Source organism: Equus przewalskii, chromosome 4, assembly GCF_037783145.1.
Source record: "Equus przewalskii isolate Varuska chromosome 4, EquPr2, whole genome shotgun sequence".
Classification (NCBI taxonomy): Eukaryota; Metazoa; Chordata; class Mammalia; order Perissodactyla; family Equidae; genus Equus; species Equus przewalskii.
Window position 1 is genome coordinate 54,789,611 of NC_091834.1, and position 23,745 is coordinate 54,813,355.

Below are 23,745 nucleotides of genomic sequence, written 5' to 3' on the forward strand. Positions count from 1 at the left end.
TCAATATAAAATATGCTACTGAGAGAAAACATACAGTTTTCAAAATTCTTTAAGACTGTGATAGATTTTTCATCTGTCTAGGATGTTTTAAGTAAAGCTCTCATGAAAATTAGGGTATAAACTAGAAGATTCTTAAAGTCCCTGCTCATCCTACATCCACATATAACAATAAATTATTCAAAAGAAAGTTTAGTAAAACGTTATTACATTGTTAGACATTTTCAGACAATGTACCATCTTAATGTTACATAAAGGGATATATGTAGAAGACCACAAAATCCCTACGTCCAATATCCATATCTCAAAGTACAAGACAAACATAGGTTGCTTTCATAGTGTTGATGCTATCCAAAGGGATGATTTTTATTAATTTGTTGGCAAAATTCAGAGCATAAATCTATATAAAATACCTTTAAACTAATCTTGAATATTGGAGCTTACAATCTCTTCCATTCTACAAAAGCTGAGGAGAAAGACAGAAAAAACAGAAATGGTAACTGCATAATAAAATCACCAAGAAACATATTTTCACTCCATCAGGAAGCCACAGGTCATAAAACCCATCACAAACCACAGTATGAAATAGAACACTTAAAAATAATGCTGAACCACTGAGGCACATGTTATGTTAATCTCAACAAGAAGTGCTCATCCCAGTGACAGAGTTCCCAGAGATCTCACCATCCTGGCTGCTCTTACCTAAAGGACATCTATCTTGTCAATAAATTACACACTATTTTAGTCAAGGCTATTTAAATGCTAGCTAAAAAAATTAGGGAGAATATTTGCAAAGGAGCTTGCAGAAATCCAAGGGCAGGAACTGTAGCACAAAAGGCACTTAAGGAAATTGAATCTAAAAACCAGAAACTAGAATTTAGATCCCTATCTTCTAAAGGCAGTCAATCTATTGTAACTTCGCTGCTTTGCTCAGTGCATCTGTCTCATTCTTGATAGACTGAACGGCTTCCTGACTCACTCATCCTGCCTATGGCCCATTATGGCTATTCTAATCCTAACTATCATGACTTTTTTGCTCTAGGCACACACTCTCCTCTGCACCAAACCTGTATTCCTCAGTTTCCCAAATCTAAATTCTTTAAGTCTTTGATTGTGCCAGTCCCTTATTTCGATCCTGACTATAACTCACTAGCCAGCGCGGAGATTGGCCATCCTTGGGACAGATATCTCCCACTGGTCCAACAGCTGAGATCAAGGATGCAGACTCATCTAAAGACAGGTTTATTTAGAAGGGGTTTTACATGGGAAGAAGTGATCAACACAACTAGTATTTAATATAAATATAATATTCTAGGAGAAATCTAACAAGCTGAATATGAAGACACAACATTTCAGTCAAGGAAATCTAAAATTTTTTACTTTCCTTCTCACAGAAAGAGCTCAGATTATGCTTGGAGTGTGCTAAACTCCAAGACCATTTTCAAACAAACTGCTTGCAAATCAGATGACTCCTATCTTGTACTTACCCAATTCATTCTTAAAAACATAAGTTACAATTTAGCCTTTTTAAATTGACTCGCACATAACAGATACATAAACATTTGCCCAGAGAATGAATAAATGAACAAACCTTTGAATCTTTGCTAGGTTGGGCCCTGAATTACATTCTGAGTTTTTAATATAACATTTACCTTACTAATTAGCCCTCCATAGTAGCTGACAATGTGGCATGCAATAAAAGTCATCCTCAATGCAAGAAACTTTGTACTAGAGAAAAAGTAAGGACTCAGAGCTAGAAATATGTTGTAAAGCCATTCATGCATAAGTAACTATTAGTGCAATAACAACAAACAACTTTTCCCAAATTGGACATAGGCTAAGTATAGGAGGCTCCAATCTAAGTAAATATCCATGGCAAAAATACATTTTTAATATGTTTAGTATAGAGAAGGAATAGGGGTCCACGCTGAGGAAGATTCCAGATAGGCCAATGAAACAGAATCTCTGAAATAGATAACAGGAGAAACATCAAGGAGGAAAGCAATAAAAATGCACAGGAAGACAAAACAGAAAACAAAACAGCTCCAATGGAGTGAAATCACTGAAAGCCAGGGCTTTCACTGGGCTCTACTGGAGAGCAAAATAAAAGCAATTATGTAGGCAGTATATTCGCAGTTAAGGCGGCAAGGGAAAAAATGCATTTTTGCTTGTTGTAAGTGAAGATAATAACATTAGGTTGAAAATTTCAAGTTTGACTTTCCCATCCACAAACGAAGGTATAAATTATTTATAGCATGATGATTTACCTCCATTGCCTCACTCTGCCCTTACACTTGTATTCCAACGTGCAAACTATTATGTATTATTAATCTTGCTTAAGAAAAATGTTCTTTTATTTTATAAGTATGATTAATGTGGCTCTATGAGTGAATTCATACATACTTTATGTAATTGTCTTTCATCAGAGAAAGTGACCTTGAACTTAAAGTACTTTACGGTTTCTTTTAAACTAATGACCTATTTTAAGCACTGCTCGATGCAGAAACCATACTTAGAAGATGCTAAAAGTATGGCAAAAAGTGGTAGTTGGCATTACAAGACTGTAAAGAAAAGAGTTTTTTATGCACTAGAACATTCTTAATTGTTCACGAATATAAATGTAAGCTTTCTTGAAAAGTAAAGCCCTTTGGTTAAGAAATGTCCATTTGCTTGCCAGAGGATTTCTCATATGTATAATTAAGTAGCTGTCTTTCAATTTGTTAAATTTGTTAATTTTGTACTTCAAATAAAGTACAAGTTATTTTGGAAGATTAAGAAAAAAATGTTTGCTCTTCATTTTAGACAGGTCTATAAGAGTAATAATTTCTAAAATTACAAATCACCAGAAAAGAGAATATTAAGAACTTCACTACCAGTTTACTTAAGTTTGAAGTTTAGAATTGTGTTGGGACTACAGGTAAAGTTCAGTCCAGATGTTAGAAGCGTAAATACATACAGTACATATTTAATAAATACTTGTTGAACAAAGGAATAAATTTCATCCTTCATAATGCCTGTCAGATTCACCATCTGCTCTCCATCTCTAAAGCAACACCCTCAGTCTGGGCCTCTATTGTCTCTGCTCAGTTCACACAGCCTTCCCACTCCTGTTTCTTCTCCAGTGTGCCACACACATTATTGCCCGACTAATCTTCCTGAAACACTGCTTTCTCCTGGAACATACTATGACACTTTTCCACATCATTTCTATCAGATCTTCCACCTCAAGCTCCCCCTATAATATGGCGATAATTTACCTATCTAAATTTTACTTACTGCTATTCTCCAAAATACGTCATGCCATTCCAACCTCCATATCTTTGTCTACACTTTTCCTTTCTACTATATCTTCCTTTTACTCCTCAGCTTTTTACAACCTACCCAAGAAAAACTCAGGGCCCATGTTGATGAAATATATGGGCTGAGAAGGCAGACTGTCAGGAGAGAACTATGGCGCTGCATCTACGAGCCACAACAGCATCATCTGATTGATTGTTTTAAAGATGAATTGACTGACATTGGCTGAGAAAATCTCTTACTAGAATTTTATAAGAATTCTAAAGAGTTCACTTGTATTAGTTTTGCATTTCATTAAAAAATAAAAGTATCACAAATTGAATGATTTTAAATTTAATACTGGGTAGAAATCTATAAGAGCAATTATTAGCTGAAATAAGATTTTCCAAAATGTTTGTAGCATCCTTTAAAAAATATAATTATGTATATACTAAATGATTCAAGTATTACCTCAGTAAATCAAAGTTCATAAAATCCTAATAACTAAGACACAAACTGTAAAGTTTACGTTGACAGATTTTAACAGAGAAGTGAAAAAGTTTCAAACTATAAAAATTATCTCAATACCACTCATTGACATGCTTATTGCACAAGTAATAAGTAGTATAGTGATTAGCAATGCTTTTTACATATTCGCTAGACCAGAACCTCAAGTTAAAGATTTGTTATTCATCCCTTGTCTAGGTCACACAATGTATCTAGATGGGAGGCCAGGCATGGCCAGAGAGGGAACAAAGAAAGAGAGAAAACAAGACTAGGCAAAAACAGACATAGGATGGTTAGTCATGTGGATAACTCACTCAATATTTTTATATATGCAAAAAGTCAATATTATTATATATTCAAATTGCAACATTAATAATTCAACAAGTCCTTGAGTGCCTACTGAACATAATGCAAAGTGTTTCTATTAGTTTGTGCTATTAGCAAAAGAACAGTAAAATATGGTCTTTGTCCGTAGGAGCCTGTAAACCAGATGGCAAAGGGAGAGGAGGATAGATAAGGGGAAAAATTAATCAAGATAGCACTCTATATTTTCTAGAGGAATAATTACAAGTAATAGAATCATGATAAGATCATCATACACAAAATCAGCAACATAGAGTGTAAAACAAGGGTTCTGCTTATTATGCAACTATAAAAAATTACAAAATTTCCATTAAGACAGAAAATAAAACAAATAGAAAATTATAAACACTTTGGCAGAACATTAAATCTCCCATCTCCACTAATTAATATTTTCTTTGTTGGAGAGTTTTTTTTAATTGCTACAATTAAATCTTTTCCACATAATTAAAAGAAGTGTTCATCCGTCTCACTGCTGCTATCTCACTCTTCAAAAGAAAGCACTGTTGTACTATTGTGTATTATTTCAAACTTTTTTCTATACATATACTATATAATCAGAAGTTCTCAAAACTCTCTACTCTTAAAAATTGAGAACCCCAAAGAGCTTTTGTTTATGGTTTATACTTACTGATATTCATATTTGAAATTTTTAATGACAAAATTTTAAACATTTATGACAATAATAAATCCATTACATGTCAATATAACATACTTTTATTAAAAATAATTTTCCTAAACAAAAAAAATTATTGAGAAGAGTGGTTTTGTTTCACATTTTTGCAAATTTCTTTAACGTTTGGCTAATGGAACACAGCTGGATCCTCATAGCTGCTTCTGCACTCAAACTGATATGAATAGTCAATTCTGTGTTTTGATTTTTTACCAGAAGAAATGGAATCACTCTCCAACAAGACTTGATCTTTTTCCACTTACTGTATCCTGGACCTTTTTGTTCATGTGTGGCAAACTATTACTATTATATTTATAGGCTTCAAAAAAAACCCCTCCTACTATTTACACCTTTGTGTAGTCCTCTCCTACACTGATGTTGTGCTTGGCAACATGACCTGTTTTGGCCAGTGCACTTTACCAAGCATGATGCCAGCAGAGGCTTAACAAGAGCTTGCACCTGGGGCACGTCCTCCTGAAATACTTCCTCTTAGAAAGTAGCCACCATGCTATAAAAGCTCAGCATAGACATCTGGATGAGAAGCCACATGGAGAAAGATTTTGGAGGATGAGAGGCCATCTTGGGGATTTCAGCTTCAGTCAAGCTCCCAGATGAAAGCAGCTGCACAAGTGATTTCAGCCAGACTGATTTTAGCTATACAAAGGCAGAACAGCCCAGTTGGACCCAGTCAACCCATAAAATCAAGAGAATAATAAATCTTTGTTATTTTTAAGCCACCAAGTTTTAGGATAATTTGTTACACAGCAACAGGTAACTAAAACACCATAGAATACATATAGAGAAAGTGGTCTATTTTGAAAAAAACAAAAAACTTCTGAATATTACGATTTTAGTTAAATCTGTTAACTTATGGGTATTTATCATTTTTGAAACATTTGCTAGTTCTTTAACATGGTTATTTCTGATTTTTGCTATTTGAACAATGCTGTGACAAACTTTCTTGTATTTCTGCAAGTACTTCTATAGGATAGACTCACAGAAACAGCATTCCTGGGTCAAAGGTTACTTGTGATTGAAATTTCAATTAAAAACTGCTAAATTGCCCTCCAAAAAGATCATATCATGTTATACTTCCAGTAACATTAGATGAAGGTGCCCATTTCCCTATGCCCTAACCAACTGCAGACACTATCAATCTTTAATTAATTGGCAATTAATTATTGCCAATTTTATGGGCCAAAAAACCCATAGTGCAGACTTCTATTTGCATTTCTTTGAAAATCTTTTCAAATATTTGTTGATTATCTCTATTCATTGTTCTGTGACTTGCCTATTCACATACTTGGTCTATTTTTCTCTTTCTTTTTCTTGCCTATTTTCTTTTAAATGTATTTGTGGAGCTTATCACAGACTATTTTTTTTTAATGTTGCAAATATTTTCCCACTTTTGTCATTTGCCTTTTAACTTTGTTTTTGGTACTTTTCACTATACAGAAGTTCTAAATTTTCTTGTAATCAAGTCTGATCATCTTTTCCTTTATTAACATTGAGTTTTGTTTCATAAAATTTTTCTCCAATATTTTCCTCTACAGTTATTACAGTTTTATTTTTTATGTGATAGATCTTCAATACTTCTGGATTTATTTTACACACATACAGTGTGAAGCTAACTCATTCTCCCCAAATGAATAACCAATAATACCAACCCCATTTATTGAATCATTTCCCACTGATAAGAACTGGTACCTTTAATATACACTAAATTATTTGGGTCTATTTCTGGACTCTTTATTCTTTTTTCTTTCTTTCTTTTTTTTTTTTTGAGGAAGATTAGCACTGAGCTAACATCTGCTGCCAATCCTCCTCTTTTATAGCTATATGTGGGACGCCTACCACAGCATGGCTTGCCAAGTGGTGCCATGTCCGTACCGGGATCCAAACTGGCGAACCCCAGGCTGCCGAAGCAGAACGTGAGCATTTAACCGCTATGCCACCAGGCCGGACCCTCTTTATTCTATTTCAATGATCTTTTTTTATTATTCTTGCATCTGTACAACACTATTTTAATTACTATAATTTAAGTGCTTTATTGGTTAGGAATTTAATTAAGTGTACATTATAGCAAAATCCAAAGTAACAGTGACTTAAACAAGATAAAGTTTATTTCCTTCCCACTAAAAATGAATGGAAGAAGTTAGGAGTCCAGGGCTGGTATGGTGGCAGCTGTCTGTTTTGCTCCACTATCCCAGCAAAATGGTTTCCATCCTTAAGCTACTTCACATTTCAAGATGGCTACTGTAGCCATCCTGCCCACATTCCAGGAAAGAGGATAAGGAGGAAAAAGAATGCCCTCCTCCTTCTTTTTAAAGAGACTTCCTTCTCTAAGCCCCTTATAAACTTACATATTTATCTCATTGGCCAAATTTAGTATTAATGGCCACACAGCATTATGGGAGGCTAAGCAAAATCACCTTGAGCAGGGTGACACATAGTCAACTAAAAATTTGGCTTCTATTCCTAAAAAGTGAAAAACAAATATTTGTGAACAACCAGCAGTCTGTGCTACAAGTGCATTTTGTTATCTGATAGAGTTTAGTTTATGTTGCTATTATAAATGAACTCATCTCTTTCGTTTTATACTTTATATTTTATTCTATGTAATTATAATTGCTTATTTTAGGTATTTAGGAAGGCCATTGTTTTCCTATGTAGCCTGTTTATTTTATTTCTAACAATCTTACTGAATTATTTATTCAGAGTTTTTAATAATTCTTCAGTCTGTTATCTTGAATTTTCTAGACAATCATATTAATCATAAATAACTGTTCCATCTGACAGTTAAACTTTTTATTCCACCTCAATGTTAATCTCCAATTTAATCTTACCTATAAGAATTTTGCCATTCAGTTAGCATTCCATACTTTGCATTTCAAACATTTTAAACTTACAGATCTTAAAGTTTGCTGCTATGGATATGATAATAAAGAGAAGTTGGCACAGCTGCTAAGATGAGAAAAGTTTCATATAATGTTATTTTATGAAAAGATTCCTGAATTTATAATAGATAAATAAATAATCCAATTAGAAAAAAATATTAACCTAAATAGCTAATAAAACTATCTGCTTGTTTAGTTTATAGATAAGGGAGAACTATCAGTACCACAAACAAATAACCTGTGCCAATTCATCCTCACTCCTCACACACTCACAAAGAGGCACAGACATTTTAATCATGCTGCAAACCTATACAAAGCACGTTCCTGTGACAGCTTGGTATCACACACTTAATCTTAAAAGGTAAAGCTGAATGGAAATTAAATGAAGATCATATACTTGAGTCTAAAAAATGAACTGGATAAACAAAAATGAGGGACACACGATTACATACAGAAAAAATAATTTAGGTGCTTAAGGAAACAGTAAGGATTTTCAAACGTAACACAACCCCCCAAAATGTTAATGCCTTATTGGGCTCTATTAATAGGAAATATTTAGGACAAGGAAGTTGAATGAGTGACACCTGCAATAGAACACGATATTCTAAGGATATTGAAGAACAGCACAGGGAAAAGCTAGAACAGCAGCTCGCATCAGAGTTCTGTTTCCATCAATTCTTCCAATGTGACCAGGCAAATATGGAAACTAAGGCTCAGAAAGTTTAAGTGACTTGACTGTTAAGGGACATTGAAGTGTAAAAAATAATAGCTGTTCTACCTACTACACATAATAGTTAGTAGGAGGAAGTAAAATATGTTAAACCACTGTAAATTGTAGAATGATAAGTGAACGTAAGTTACCATTACTAGTATTGGTTTGGGAAAATGCCGTTCAACAAATGATCTATATTTGAGGATAGATTTTATTATTTGTTATTTGTTAGCTACAAACTTATCAGGATATGACAAAGTAATCTAAATTAAGACTGTAAAAAAAAAACCCTCAAGTTCTTACCATACACACAATTTGACCTGCTTAAGAAATTTTTCATAACCAGATTTCTCAAAGCTTCTGTAGTTTTGTTTGTGACTATTTCTTTAATGAATTTGTCATCAGGAACTTGATCAGGAGCACAGCTCCTATTTCTAGAACATATTTCCAAGACTGGCTGTATGACAGTTGATACCAAGGCTAAAAAAGTCAAATTTAATAAGCAAGTTTCAATGACATACATTTAATGAAACCAACTCTTTACAGTCATTTACCTCACTTAATTTGCTACGTAAAAAAAGAAGGAAAAAAATATATTCTTTGAAATCTCTATTAAGTCCACAATTTCAAATTTCAGAGTTAGAGGAAAAGAACTTTGGAGATCTAGCCCACTCACCTCACACTAGGAAATCAAGACGCATACAGAGGTTAAGTACAAGACCACTCTCCTAGTCAGTTACAGAACTACTACCAGAATACCAACTCCTGGCTCCTTCCAACTACACCTCATATGATCATTGTAGAATACAAACAATCAGGGAAAATAAGATCACTGTACACTGGATCTTCCTTAATGAGGGATCCCTCACTTCTGATAAGAGTCTGACTTTTAAATTCCAGCTATGTCCCGGTCCTTTGGTTCCGTGGGGAGGAGACTCTTTGGTCTCGTCGTCATTTCAGGTCAAAATTTCTTCTTCTGCACATGCTCTGGCTATGTGACTGCAAATTTTCTGAAAGGCAATTTTTAATCACTCTGCTGATAAGAGATGGAGCCAGTTGAACTGGTCCTCCAGGGCCCATGGTTACAAAAGGACTTCTCAGAGCCTTTAATATGCTAAATCTATGTTATGAATTTCCAAGAAAGGTATTTAGAATGAAATATTTTCCCACATATATTTGACTATGGCATCCCTTACTGTCCAGACACAACTGGCATCATTGGGAATACAGTCTGGAAAACACTTAGTGTGAGTCAAATGTGTCATACATAGCAATGATAGATGTTCATGGATAATATTGTGATAATGACTAACATTCCTCAAGCACTTATGTGTCTGGCACTATGCTAAGTGCTTTATGGGAATTTTCATTTAATCCTCACACCTTTCCTAACTAGCAAATTAATATAATCTCCATTTCACAAAAAAAGGAAGCTGAAGCTTAAAGAAATAACTTGTCCAAGTTCACACATAGTAAATGGTTGACCTAGGGTTAGAACCCAAGCAGCCCAGCTCCAGAGTCCCCATTCTCCATCACTATTCATGCTATCAACAATCCCTCCCCTCCAGCACACAACAGTTCAAAGTTTATGATACCCTGTCTCATGAATAATTGACTCTTTATTCTTTTCTTCTCCTAATATTTTCATTCTAAATTGAAAACTAAAATATTTTCATTCCAAAATAAATTGGTAGGGGAAAATAAATCACCTGGGTGATTCTGTTTGGCAGCCAAGTTGAGAACTACAGGGTCGTAGAAAGAACATGGGAGGTACTGGAGTGAAAGTCTTCGGTTAGACCTAGCTCTGCCACTTGTTAGCATGTGACTCAGGAAATTCCTGGTTTCAGTATTTTTCTCAACAACTGGAATGAAGGAAAAGAAGGATGAAAAGAAATGGTACTCACCACAGTGACTACAGACTGCTAACAAGGGTGCTCCAGAGCACATGGATGTGACTGAAGTTTAAATACCAAAATTAGATTAAAATTCTTACTTGCCCGTAAGCTAGAGCTTTTTGTTGCCTGTTTTGTTTAGATTTATGGCAAACACAATTTTTTTTTTTAACTCTGAGACGGAGAACTTTATTCAGTTTGCTTGTTAATTTAGTTTACCCTATTCTCAGAACTCTGGTAAACTACTTCCAAATGATGAAGGAGGAAGTGTTCCACTTTTGTATATGTTCAAAATTTTCTCTTTTAGCAAAGTTATCTCAAAACACTGTAAAAGAGTTGACTAGGATCCGGCCTCATGGCATAGTGGTTAAGTTCACATGTTTAACTTCAGCGGCCCGGGGTTCACGGGCCTGGATCACAGGTGCAGACCTACACACCACTCATCAAGCCATGCTGTGGCAGCAACCCACATACAAAATAGAGGAAGACTGCCACAGATGTTAGCACAGTGACAATCTTCCTCAAGCAAAAGGAGAAAGATTGGCAACAGATGTTTGCTCAGGACCAATCTTCCTCACCAAAAAAAGAGTTGACTAAAGACAGCACTATTTGATAAATGACCCAAATTAAAAAATGACAAGAAGAAATAAGGTAACAATTGCAAATATATTTAGCTTATGGCCAAAGCATGTAAAGAAAAAAATGTTGAAAATGGCAGTGGCAACTCAGTATGACTGGTTGATATCTGAGGGTATGGCAACTATCAAAGCAATAGGCATGAGCCAAAAGAACATTATACTGCCCCTGTTTTTTATAACACAGGCAAAGTAATGTAGCTAAGATTTTATACAAGCAATTAGTTTAAATTAACATCATATTAAAAAGTATTTTATTCAATTTTCCTCTTCCATTTTCTACTTTGAAAAAGTAACCAGGTCTATTGGCAGAGGCTCTTGAACCCTTAGGAATACAAATACCCTATAAACACTTTCTCCTTGCCAAACCAAACAAATTCAATTGATCTAAATAGCTGGCAGTCTGCTTGCCACTGACTGTACTGTTGGGGAGGTGGAAGGAGGAGAATAGTTATTACTTTCTCCATTAAGCCATCCCAATTTCTCTCTCCCATGTCTTGCCGGGGGAAAATATAAAAAGTTTTAAGGTTTGGCATTGAGCTGGGCACATTGTTCCCTGGGGATAGACAGGTTAAGGTATATGGGATTTTGCCACATCCAAGCATACAAGCCATCTGTATTAGTTTGCTAGGGTTGCCATAACAAAGTACCACAGGCTAGGTGGTCGAAACAACAGAAACTTATTTTTTCACAGTTGTAGAGGCTAGGAGTTCAAGACCAAGGTATCATCAGCAGGGTTGGTTCCTGCTGAGAGCCGTAAGGAAAGGATCTGTTCCAGGCCTTTCTCTTTGGCTTGTAGCCATCTTCTCCCTGTGTCTTCACATCGTCTTCTGTCTATACAAGTCATGTCCAAATTTCCTCTACTTATAAGGACATCAGTCATACTGGGTTAGGGCCCACCCTAATTACCTCATTTTAACTTAATTACCTCTGTCAAGACCCTGTCTCCAAATATGGTTACATTCTGAAGTACTGGAGATTAGGACTTCAACATATCAATTGAGGGGAGGCGGGGGACACCATTCAGCATACTGACACCATCAAAGCTGCAATAAACTAGGATCCCAGCAATTAATCTGATTCTCTTTTCTTGTACTAGAGGTGCTTAAGTATCATCCATTTATTCGTAAACTATTAAATGTCTATGTCCTAGATGCTCGGTTTACAAAAATAAACATGACAGTCCCTGACTTGAGAGATTAAGAGTCCATTAGGTGGGACAGGTAAACCTAAAACAGCAGAATTAAGTGTCCTTTAATCCCTTTTGAAACAAATCAAGGCAAATCAGGGTATATGCAAATAAAGTAAAATGATAAAAACAAATGCTATGAGGAAAAAGAGGGAATGTAAAAGAAAGCCCAATGTAAATATTATCTTGCAATCATTTTGCTATCATTCACCCCTCCATCCTCTCTCTTTCCCCAAAAATAATAGCATACAGAAATACACTTTCCAAAGCACAGCTCTACTTTAATTCCTTTAAAGCCTTTTGCATTCTAAGTGGCAGTTTTCCCTGCTCTAATGTTGCCAACAAAGGAAGAGAGAAATGTTAAGAGAACTAAATTCCAATTGACTTGCGGGTTGGGGTGATGTCTTAGGGTGAGTCACTGCCCTTTTGTAAATTGGAATGAGCCTCTCAACCATTAACGAAGTCTGCCAATAGAGGCTCAGATGTTCAATTAGAAAATGGTTAGGGCAGAGGGAGGGTGCAATGAGAAAATGCAAGTAAACACAGTTAATGGTGGTAATATGTACTAATAGAGCCATAATAATAAAAGTAACGGATCTTCACTGCACTACAAAACTTTTTTTGATTCTTCTCAATCAGAAACTCAGTAGATCTTATTAATATAGCTGTTTTTCTCGTTTTAAAAAATTATAGTAACCAAAGCAGAAATAAATAGTTTAGTATGATCATGTTGATTTATATTAACTGAGGTAACAGTCAATTTGTTTTAGCAGAGGCTGAATTATAAAATTATTTTTAAAATAAAGTTTTCAATAATATTGTCTTATACTAGTATAACAAAATGTAACTTAGACATTGCTTTACAGCTGAATTTGAAACCAAAATTAGTACAGCAAAAATTTCTATCTTAGTTCCTCCCAAAGCACTTGAAAGTCTTGTAAGAATGTTTAATCCCTAAAGCAGTTCAAGTATTTCTTTTTCAATTATGCATTGTTTCTGAAGAAAGTGTTTATAACAAAATTAAACATCTGTTTGAACTCTTTCATCAATAACCAATTCCTGATTGAGGGCATTCAAATTCAATAAATAACATTATATTATAATAAACTTTGGAGCTGTATAATCTGGTGACATGAAAAGTATCTGCCCTGATTACCATCTGTTATCAGCTTAATGTGATTTCTATGAAGAGGCTGTCCTTTCTGAGATGCTACCTAAAATTGTGTAATATATTTTAAGTTCTCATAGTGAAAAGAACGAGTTTTACTATTTTCTTGGCCTTCGCCTTTCTTGACTTGTCCTTCCTTTCCCCTCAACCTATCATTATCATGGATAAAAAGAATGTTTTATCTCCAAATAAAAGTAATTGTTAAAAATTAAATATTATAGAAGAGGAGCTTATTAAAAGGAATCCTTTCATAAAACATTTTAAGTAGAGAATATAGTTAACACAAATTACAGCAAGGATAACTGAAATTTGTCTTGCACACCTTTCTATGAAGAGAGGGATTATGATTATATTCTTCCTTTTATAACCCCCCCCCCCAGTGTCTTAACACAGCTCAATAAATAGAAGTCACAAGGCATAATAAAAAGAGTCCAAAACACTCATGTCCACTTTTCAGCAAGTTACTTAAACTTTCTAAGTCTCAGTTTCCTCAACTGTGAAAAGTAGGTGATAACATCTACATTACAGGAATGTTTTAGGAATTAAAAATAACAAAAATAAAGCACTGGCACACCGTAGATGCTCAATAATGATAGCTCTAATTATCACTAACAAAATATTTATCAACTGGACAACTGAGAACGCATGTCAGGATCTTACAGTTCCTGAAAGAGGGGATGGGGGTGGGGTGGGAGAGAGACTTCAACAGATTCCGAGGCCCTCCAGTTACTCCCCTCCTTACTCATTCTTCACTGATTAACTTTCTGATTTAGTAGCCTAATCTACTGCCACTGCCTCAAATTATTTGACCTTTGATTTATTCCTTAACCCCTTTACAGTAGTACGTATTTGGTTCTCATCATATACTCTCCATGACCTTATAAATGACAAATCTATTAGTTCTTTCTCAATACTCATTCTTTCTCTTTAACCTTACCACAAGCATCTTATTTTCTGAAACTCTACTAAGAAGACCTCACGACTTTGATATTCTGGTTCTTTCACCTGTATAAACATTCTTGTGATTTTCTGTACTTCTCTAACAGTTTATTTGATTTGCACATTTCTACCTTCCCTACTTAGTTGATGCTTCTCTCCCTTTCCATTTCTAAAATACTTCCACCTTCCTCTCAGTTCCCTTATCAGGATCTGCTTAAAGTTTCATAATTTCCAAAAATAGTCTCTCTCTCTCTTCTAAATACTAAAGTGTCCACAGCTTTCGGGGGTATGTTGTCACTCCATCCGCCACGGTAATATCTATGGATTAACAAATCAGCAGGAACCTTGAAATTTGGATCAAAAGGGCATCGACGTGCCTGGTAAGTTTACAGAGGCCAGCCTGGCAACTTTTTATGCCCTCCATGGGCGGAGGTGGGTAGTATAGTATGTGTATGTTGATTAGAACCAATACCCTAACTGAATTAATTAAATGCTAGCTACATATAAAGGGGGGGGAAACCTGAAGAGCTCAAAAAGATAAAAACAGAGTTCATAAATGCTTGCTCAATTTAAGCACTTTTAAGGTTGACATTATTCTCTTAAATTTCCAAGCCTATAAATCATACTATAAAAGTGTAAATGCAAGTCTTCCAATAGCTGAAACCTCAAATAATTTTTATAATACAGTTTAAGAACTCATATACAATGTTTTCATTAAGTCAAATGCAAATAACTGAAGGAATCCTTATACATTTATATGAGAAAGCAACTAATGTTCATCAGCTAATCAAAAGACTCTTTGTCCAAGAAAACACACACCAAACAAATATCACTGAACATTTACCACTAAAAGGCCACCCTGATGCAAGCTTCCACAATGACAAATATTTAAACTAGAATGGAGAAGTACTGTTTCCAAAACTCCTTGATCTTTCATGTGTTACACTTAACATTCTTAACAAGGTACAAACAGGATTCAGGAATGCAAATTGATCTTGAACATCCAAAAAATTAAAATATGAATTATATAAACTGTATTACACAAATCTCATCCCATTCCCATTCTGGGATCTTCTCTCAACCACACTGGGCTGTATTTGTTAAAATAGCATAAGATATGATATCAACACAGAACAATCAGTAAAAATTATGATAGGGTACCAAAAACTGAAACTAATTAGCCAAAGAGGAAAACACTTAATAAGACACTCAAATAAAATGATTAAATTTACTTCTCAGTAATAGAGAATGAGGGAAGAGTCCTGATTAGGAAAAAATTAAGGTACTGATTAAAAAACATGAGTTATGGCTACAGGTAGGAATTGGGTTTAAACTTTCTCTACCTCTAACCACCTGTTGATCTTGAATAAGTATCTTAACCTTTTTGAGTCTCAGTATCTTTATCTGTAGAATAAGGATAATAATAAAGTTGTGCACAGATTAAACAAAATTAATTACGCAGAGTACTTAGGAAGTAGCACATATTAAAATGTCAATAAATTGTATTCAATCCAAAAAGACCTAGACATTTTTACAGCTAAACTATTTCAGACCTTCAAGAAAGAGATTAATTGCCAGAGCACACCAAAAGATGGAAAGCTTCTCTCTCTCTTTTTTTGTTTTTAATTTTACAAAGTTAGCATATTCAGAAACCAAAACCTAAAAAAGGTAATACAAAAGGAACAGTAAAAACCAATCTTACAGAGCAATCAAATCTAGCACTACTTTAAAGAGGTATGCTATTATCAGGTTCCTTGTATTCCAAAGAGATCAATTATTTAGTGAAATCTACTAGGAAATCTTCTAATATAATTCATCAACCAATAGGTAAAAGAAGAAAAACTAGGGGCCGGCTCCGTGGCTGAGTGGTTAAGTTTGCACGCTCCACTGCAGCGGCCCAGGGTTTGGATCCTGGGCGCGGACATGGCACCGCTCGTCAGGCCACGTGGAGGCGGCATCCCACATCCCACAACTGGAAGGACCTGCAATTAAGATATACAACTATGTACGGGGGGTTTGGGGAGATAAAGCAGAAAGAAAAAAGAAGAAAAACTATATGATCATCTTAATGTATATTATGAGGGCATGTGATCAAATTTAATATCTTTTTTCTAATTTTATCTCAATTCCAAAAAAAGGGAACAGAAGACTATTTCCTTAATATGCGAAAAAAATTATCAAAAAGAATACACAACTGTGAAACCCTAAAGGCATTCTCATTCAAATGAGAAATGAGCCAAACATGTTCACTATTCACTACTATAATTTAATATTATTCTAGACATTCTGATCAATGTAATTTAAAAAAAGAAGTAAGGATTAAATATTGGCAGAAGGATAAAATTATCATCATTTACAAATCTACAACTGCCTTATTACAAAATCCAATAAAAATTATTAGAATTAAGGGGCCAGCCCGGTGGCACAGCAGTTAAGTTCACACCTTCCACTTCGGCAGCCTGGGGTTCACTGGTTCAGATCCCAGGTGTGGACCTACACACCGCTTGTCAAGCTATGCTGTGGCAGGCATCCCACATATAGAATAGAGGAAGATGGGCATGGATGTTAGCTCAGGGCCAGTCTTCCTCAGCAATAAGAGGAGAACTGGCGGCAGATGTTAGCTCAGGGCTAACCTTCCTCAAAAAAAAAAAAAAAAAACTATTAGAATTAAGAGTTTCATAAGATGACCAATGGAAAAGAGTATACACAAATCACCTACTTTTCTATGTTCCATCAGGAAGATGTAATCCTCTTTAAAATACAATGGAAAAAGATTCCATTCACACTAGCAACAACAAGTTTTAAAATACTCAAAATTAATTTTAAAAATAGGCAGAACCACATGAAAAAAACTACAAAACTGCAAAAAGATGACTTGATGAAAATACTGTAGTGATATCACAACTAAAAAATTAATTTAGAAATTCCAGTGGGGTTCTTTTGGGATCTTAATAAACTGAATTAAAAGTAATCTGAAAAAATATATGAGAAATGCTGAAAATGTTTTGGAAAAGATAACAGGAATTCACCCAACCATATAGTAAGATACATTGAATTGTATACAATGAAAGAAATTTTCAGAACTCTAAGAAACAATCAGACAAAAGTTTTCACTCCACCTTTGTTTATGATCAAATACAAAGTCAAATAATATTTATATATTAGCCATTCTGCTTTCAGCCCCCTGCCAAAGGTAAGAATCAAGAGCAAGGAACGCACCCCGGAACTCAGAACCGGTAGGGCTCAGCTTTTACCTATATCCAAATCCTGAGCCAGAAATCTTTTTTAAAAAGTGGATGGGGGAAATATAGGTATTATTTTTCTCAGGATACAAAGTATGGGCCTTCCACAACTTCTAATCACAACTCTTCTTTGTCTCATTTGGGAGACAGAGAACTGATTTTCTCCTCCAATGTATTTAAAAGGCATATATACAAAGGGCAAGCAAGCAGGATTTCTTCTGAGCAAAGATGCTTAAAACAGGAGATTTTCGAATGTTAAATGTTCTCTTTCCTCAGTGCAGATATGCAGCCTAACTCCAAGAGGGTCAAAAAGACTCTGGCAGTACTTGGCTCTGAACAATAAGCAAGAGTCAAACTGTTAATTCCATCTGCTTCCCTCCCAAAAACGACAAAGCATAACATGCTGGTACCAGGGGTCTCAGGCTCCATTTAAGTGATTTTCCTGAGCGGCATCCATTTTTACAATATTAAGATGCTCTCCAATTTTTCTGAGTACTTAAGAGAACTAATTTTGATATTACATGATGACAACTTTTATGCTGATAACAAAGAAATATACTACCTTTAACATCACATTCTTGGTTAGTGATGTTGTTCCAGAATTGTCTTCCTTTCTTATTGGTCAAAGCTCTGAATTCCATTCACTTCTATCTCCCTAGGGACTTAGTTCCAATAAATACTTTATCTTCCCTGAATCTCTTACTTCTCACTTTCCTAATGTATGTAAAGGAACAAACAACATTCCTTCAACCTGTATCCCTCTGCAGTGGTTTTCAACCATGCTTGCACATTGGAATTACCCAGAGAACTTTAAAATACCTATGCAAATTACCCAGGGAACTTTAAAATACCTATGCAACGGCCAGCCCTGGTGCTCTAGTGGTTAAGATTCAGTACAGTCACTGCCATGGCCCAGGTTCAATTCCTAGTCTGGGAACTGCATCGCCTGTATGTTGGTTTTCATACTGTGGTGGCTGTGTGATGCTGAAAGAGATGCCAGTGGTATTTCAAGGGTCACCCATGGTGGACAGGTTTCAGAGGAGCTTCCAGACTAAAACAGACTAGGAAGAAGGATCTGGCCACCCACTTCGGAAAAAACCAATGCAATTAATCTACAGTAACAGAAAATAGATCAGAGGTTTCCCAGGGATGAGAGGAAGAGATTACAAAGGATGAAGATTACGAGGAAACTTTTGGAGGTGATGAATATGTTCAATTATTTTGATCATGGTGATGGTTTTACAAGTGTAAACATATGTCAAACATTAAATTGAATACTTTAAATATGCATAGTTTATTATATGCCAATTATACTTCAATAAAGCTGTTGAAACAAATACTGATGCCTGGGTCACATCCCACCCCTCAAATTGGTATGGAGGTTCCCCCGGAAATGAAGATTCTTAAAAGCTCCCTAGATGACTATAAATGTGCAGCTAAGATTAAGAACCACTGCTCTATAGGTATCATTCTCTCCTTTCTTCACTTCGGTTTTCTTGAAATGCCTCACTCAATCACGTCTACTTTATCATTACCTATTCTTTTTCAATCTTCCAATGACTGGTTTCTGAACCACCACTCAGCTAAAACTGTATTTGTTAAAATCACCTATGGACTCCCGACAAATTCACAGGACCTTGGAGTCCTCTACTTACTTGCCACCTCTTTACAGCATTCAAAATTGTTGACTCATTTCCCTGCCCATTTGAAAATCTCTCCAATCTTAGCATCTCTCCCAATGTTCCTCCTACCTTCCTAACTACTACTCTTCTATCTCCTTCACGTTATTCTTCTACCTATTTCTGCTCCGTTGTCAGCCTGTTCTCTAGCTACTGCTTTTATCATGCTAAAGACTTTCCCTGAGTCATTTCAACACAACCAAATCAACATGGCTTCAATTCAACCCCCAGTATTCCCTCAAATCCTGATTTCTTTTATAAGTTCCACATCCATAGATCCAAACATCTATCTACACCTTCACATGAATGCTCTACAGCTTCCTCAAATTCAGAAATTCCAAAATAGAATTCATCATTTTCCCTCCATTTATGTGTTCCTCATTTCCAATCAATGGAACCAAGTCAAACCCTCAGGGTCCTTATTCCTCCTTCTTTCTTCCCAAAGGTAACAGGACCTATCAGATTCTAACACACTCTGCCAGAGTGAGGGTCTAAAACACAAATCCATTAAATGTCTTCTTATTCATCCCTGTAGGCAAGGGGATACAATGCCCTGGTCTGGCCCTCTACCACCCTCACTATACTCATCTTCCACCATTTCTCTATCTAACTTGTGCATTCAAGTCATGTCAATGACAATCTTACTGACTTTAGACTTATTATTGACAATGATTTCTCTAAACTGCCACAGTTTCTTATGCCTCCTTGCCTTCTCACTTACATTCTCCTCTTGGAAGGTTATTCACTTACCTCCTGCACTTGGCAAAACTATATCATACTTCAAAATTCTACTGTGTGCTCCTGACTCTACCTACATCCACCCTGAGTTAGCCATCTCCTACTCTGCTCCCTTACAACACTAGGCATATCTCTATTCACACTTATTACATAGTATTATAATTGTTACTTTACTCATCTATCTTAAACATTAGACAGTAAATTCCTTGATGACAAGAGCTATGACATTCATTTCTGTACCCCTAATACCTATTCAGCCTGGGTCAGTGCAAAATAAATTTTTGTTTGGCATAATTTCAGTTATTTACAAAATGTAAACTTAATACCCCAAAAATGGTCTTGATGCTAACATTTTTTAAATTTCTTAATATTCATTATAAAATAAATACCAGGCAACAGGGTCCTGAATAAAACAGGTGACTATAAGATATATCTAAACTCTGACTATCAAAATGACACCACTCTAAAAAATGCAAGCAAGAGCAGATTTCATAAAATAGAAACATAACAAAGAAAGCATAGCAGGGATAACATACTGACCTAGCTAATGCTACATCTGGGTAGTCAGATCCAGGTACCTATTGTTAATGTTGATAACTAAGAGGGTTTATAATACCCCTATGGTAAGAACTGTAGTAAATCGAAAAAGGATAAAACAAGCCAAATTCAGAATTTGTTTTCTGAATAGGTGATGATTTTCTGCCTTGCCACTTTGTTTAAAGGAACTAATAAACTATTTGAAAAACTGACTTTGAAGCTACTTATTTATTGGCCAAGCAGATCCTAAAGATTTCTTTTCTCTCTTGCCTTTCACTGCACTTCACAAATACGGTGCTTTGTACTAATATTCATCTTGTAAACCTTAAAATGTCCTTAAAAAAAATCCTTAGAAATTGAGGGGAGGGGGAGTCTGTGGATTTAGGAGAATGTGGAAAACAAGGCCCCCAGGACTATTACATTGATGGCCTCAAGGTTACCGAGATCCTTCCGACTTTGAGCAGATAAGATTTTAAAAGCTGACAATTTCAAACTGTAAAGTGTTACATGAACCAAAGAAGTGGTATACCTGTTCCAAAAACTACTGTGTGACCCAAAGGACAAATAATTTGCAAAAGGACAACCTGGCCCTACAGCCTACAGAACGGGCTCTGAGACAAGTAGCAGCCGCCCGTGGAACAAACTCCCCCTACCTGAAGAGCGCAGCGGCTGCCCGGCGTGTGACAGTGTATCAGAGGACCGATTCTGTGCAGTACGAAACCGCCAGGGCAAAATGAAATCCTTCAGGAATGTCTGAACTCCAAGGGTACAAAGCCCACGTGTGCACGCTGAAGGGCGGATACCCAGTTTTGCCAAAGCGTGCAAACTTGAGGTGTTTTAGTGCAACAATTCTTAGACAAAACCCCGAAGATTCTCGAGTATTTTAAAATCAGCCTCGGGAGAAGAATAACTCATAGAAAGAAGGGGCAAGGGCTGAAGAGATCTCCAGTGTAATGAGCAGGGAAGGAATCCTGGTTGCTTTCTGAATCTCTTCGCCCTGCAGGGGACCAAAGACCGAGGAGGACGTTGCTTTCAGAGACGAGGGGGTCGACGGTGACCATTTTGGCCGCTAGACTGGACGGCGAGCGGTGGCCTCGCTGGAGTGGGAGGGAGGGGCTGGAAGGGGTGGAAGAGGCCAGGCCGGAGCATCCGCCGCGGCGGGGTGGGGTTGGGGGCTCCCACCCCAGGCCGACCCCGCACAGGGGCCGCCGGTCGGGCCGAGGCGGCTGCACCCGGGTCACGCCGGAGTCTGCACCGCTCCTCGCCGGGAAGGAGAAAGCGCCGAGTCCGCGCGCACAAAGCCGCCGCCGCCCAGGCACAGGCGGGCTGCGCCCAACTTCGGGGCCACCAGCCGCCGGCCTCAGCCCTCTCACCCGGCCGGCCGCTCGCGCCCCCCGGACGGCCCCCGAGCCCACCCGCGACGCCTCGCGCGGGAGCCGTTACCCCAACGAAGCCGCCGCCCCGGGGACAAAGTCCCGGTCCCCTCCCCGCCAACGCCTCGCCCCGGCTCCTCCCTGACAAAAAAAGTTATCGGTCACGGGCAGCCCTGGGGGCCCGGCGTGGGTTGCTCGGCAGGACTCACCAGAGTGACTCCTCGAGCTCCACCTCCAGAACCTCGACTTGTCTGGCTCGCAGCGACAGCGACGGCCGCTGCTCTGCCTTCCCCCGAGTGGCAGCACCAACTGCCCCCCTTCTTCCTAGCAGAACGGGTCCGGGCGAGCCATCTTCCCCCTCCGTTCACTGACTGACAAGCCAGCCCCGAGAGCCGCCACTGCCGCCAACCACTCTGACAGGCACGACCGGGGACCGGTCGCCAGGCAGCCAACCGCCACCGCCCCACGCCAGTTCGGCCTATCGCCGTGCCCCAGGGCGGGACCAGAACAACTTCTCCACCAATGAGAATCTTCCTCTGCTAGGCCTGAGGCAGAGCCGTGCGGTGGGAGGGAGTGCGCCCTCGGTGGGCGTGGTCTGAGCAATGGGCGTGGTCGGGGCGCCCAAGGGGAGAAGATTGACCGTAAGATTTTCGGCAGTGGCTAGGCGACAGTTATCAGTGAAGGTAGCTTAGACTCTAAGCCAGTGGAATTTATGGCCCTCTCAGAAGAAAGTAAGCCTTTCGGAGAGATGTTAACTATCATCACAGAGGGGAAACATTGATATTTTAATTTCTTGGTCAGGAGGATTTACTTCCCAGTATTTCAAGTCACAAGAATTTATCAAAATCTTGTCAAATCCCAGGAGGAAAAATGTACGTTTTTGCAAAATGGCGATAAAAACTCTTCCCATCTTATTGTATCATTGCTTTTGGCCTTAGCCTGGAAAAAGTCAAACACAATTCTTCAATTTTCTTTCCATGGGCTCTCTTTATTTTCTCCATGTTCCCTCCCTACTCTTCTCTCAAACTCACGCTGAATATTTGGTGTAACGACTGGAACCTGAGAACAGCTGAACCAGCTCCTACGTATAGTCCCTCTGTTCTTTACTTTGCCAACTCTTCCTACCACATCCCTCTCGTCCAATCAGAATTAACCAGAAGAAAAATGGACCTTCGACCGGGAAGACAGGAAGTCATTCTAGATTTACACTGGAAAGGGGAAGGACTTCTCCTAAAGCACTAAGTGATCTCAAATATGCCAAACACATAAATAACAAGGACATAAATAAGAAATTACATTACTTGATATCAAAAGAGCATCAAGCAAATAGTTTCAGGTAATCATTAGGGCAGATCTATAGAACCATCAGACAGGCTTCCCCTTCCGAGAGCATAGCCAGATTTATAAGCAAATAATAACAAATGATGATAAAGGCAACAGAGGTAGGTTCAGCAAGCAAGGAGAACACAGGGGAGAAATTATTGTGTTTAGGAAAATAAGGCAACTTCACAAGGAAGGTGACGTTTGAACTGGATCTTAAAATGTAAATAGGAGTCTGCCAGAGAAGAAAGTCAAAGGGCATTTCAGGAAGAAGGACTGTTTAAAGGCGTGGAGTTGTGAAAGGGTACTGAGTGGTTGGGGAGCATTGAGAAAGTGGGTGGGGCTGAAAGATGAGTAGCAGCCAAAAACCAAGCTAGAGCAAAAGGTTAGGATGAGATTGTAAAAGGCCTCATGAGGTCTAAGGTATTTAGACAGCACTTTCCAATAGAGCTTTCTGCAATGATGGAAATGTTCTATATTTGTGTTGTCCACTATGATAACCACTAGCCACATATGGTGGTCTAGTGGTTAAGATTCAGTGTTCTCACGTTGCAGTTCAGGTTCGTGTTCCGGTCATGGAACCACGCCTCCCTCTGTCGGTTGTCATACTG

At 37.5% G+C, this 23,745-nt stretch overlaps 1 protein-coding gene across 4 annotated transcripts in view; it reads right to left on the reverse strand.

Moving 5' to 3' along the window:
• The window catches only part of HYCC1 (hyccin PI4KA lipid kinase complex subunit 1), a 75,330-nt gene extending 52,951 nt beyond the window's left edge, over positions 1–22,379 (reverse strand). The window contains exon 1 of one of the 4 annotated variants that reach the window (XM_008535611.2): positions 22,024–22,379. The gene's annotated coding sequence lies outside the window, so the exon portion shown is untranslated. Of the gene's footprint in view, positions 1–21,094; positions 21,934–22,023 lie in introns of those variants that run through there. The other 3 variants (XM_008535620.2, XM_070615935.1, XM_070615938.1) reach the window with 3 other exon arrangements.
• Positions 22,380–23,745: the final 1,366 nt, after the last annotated feature.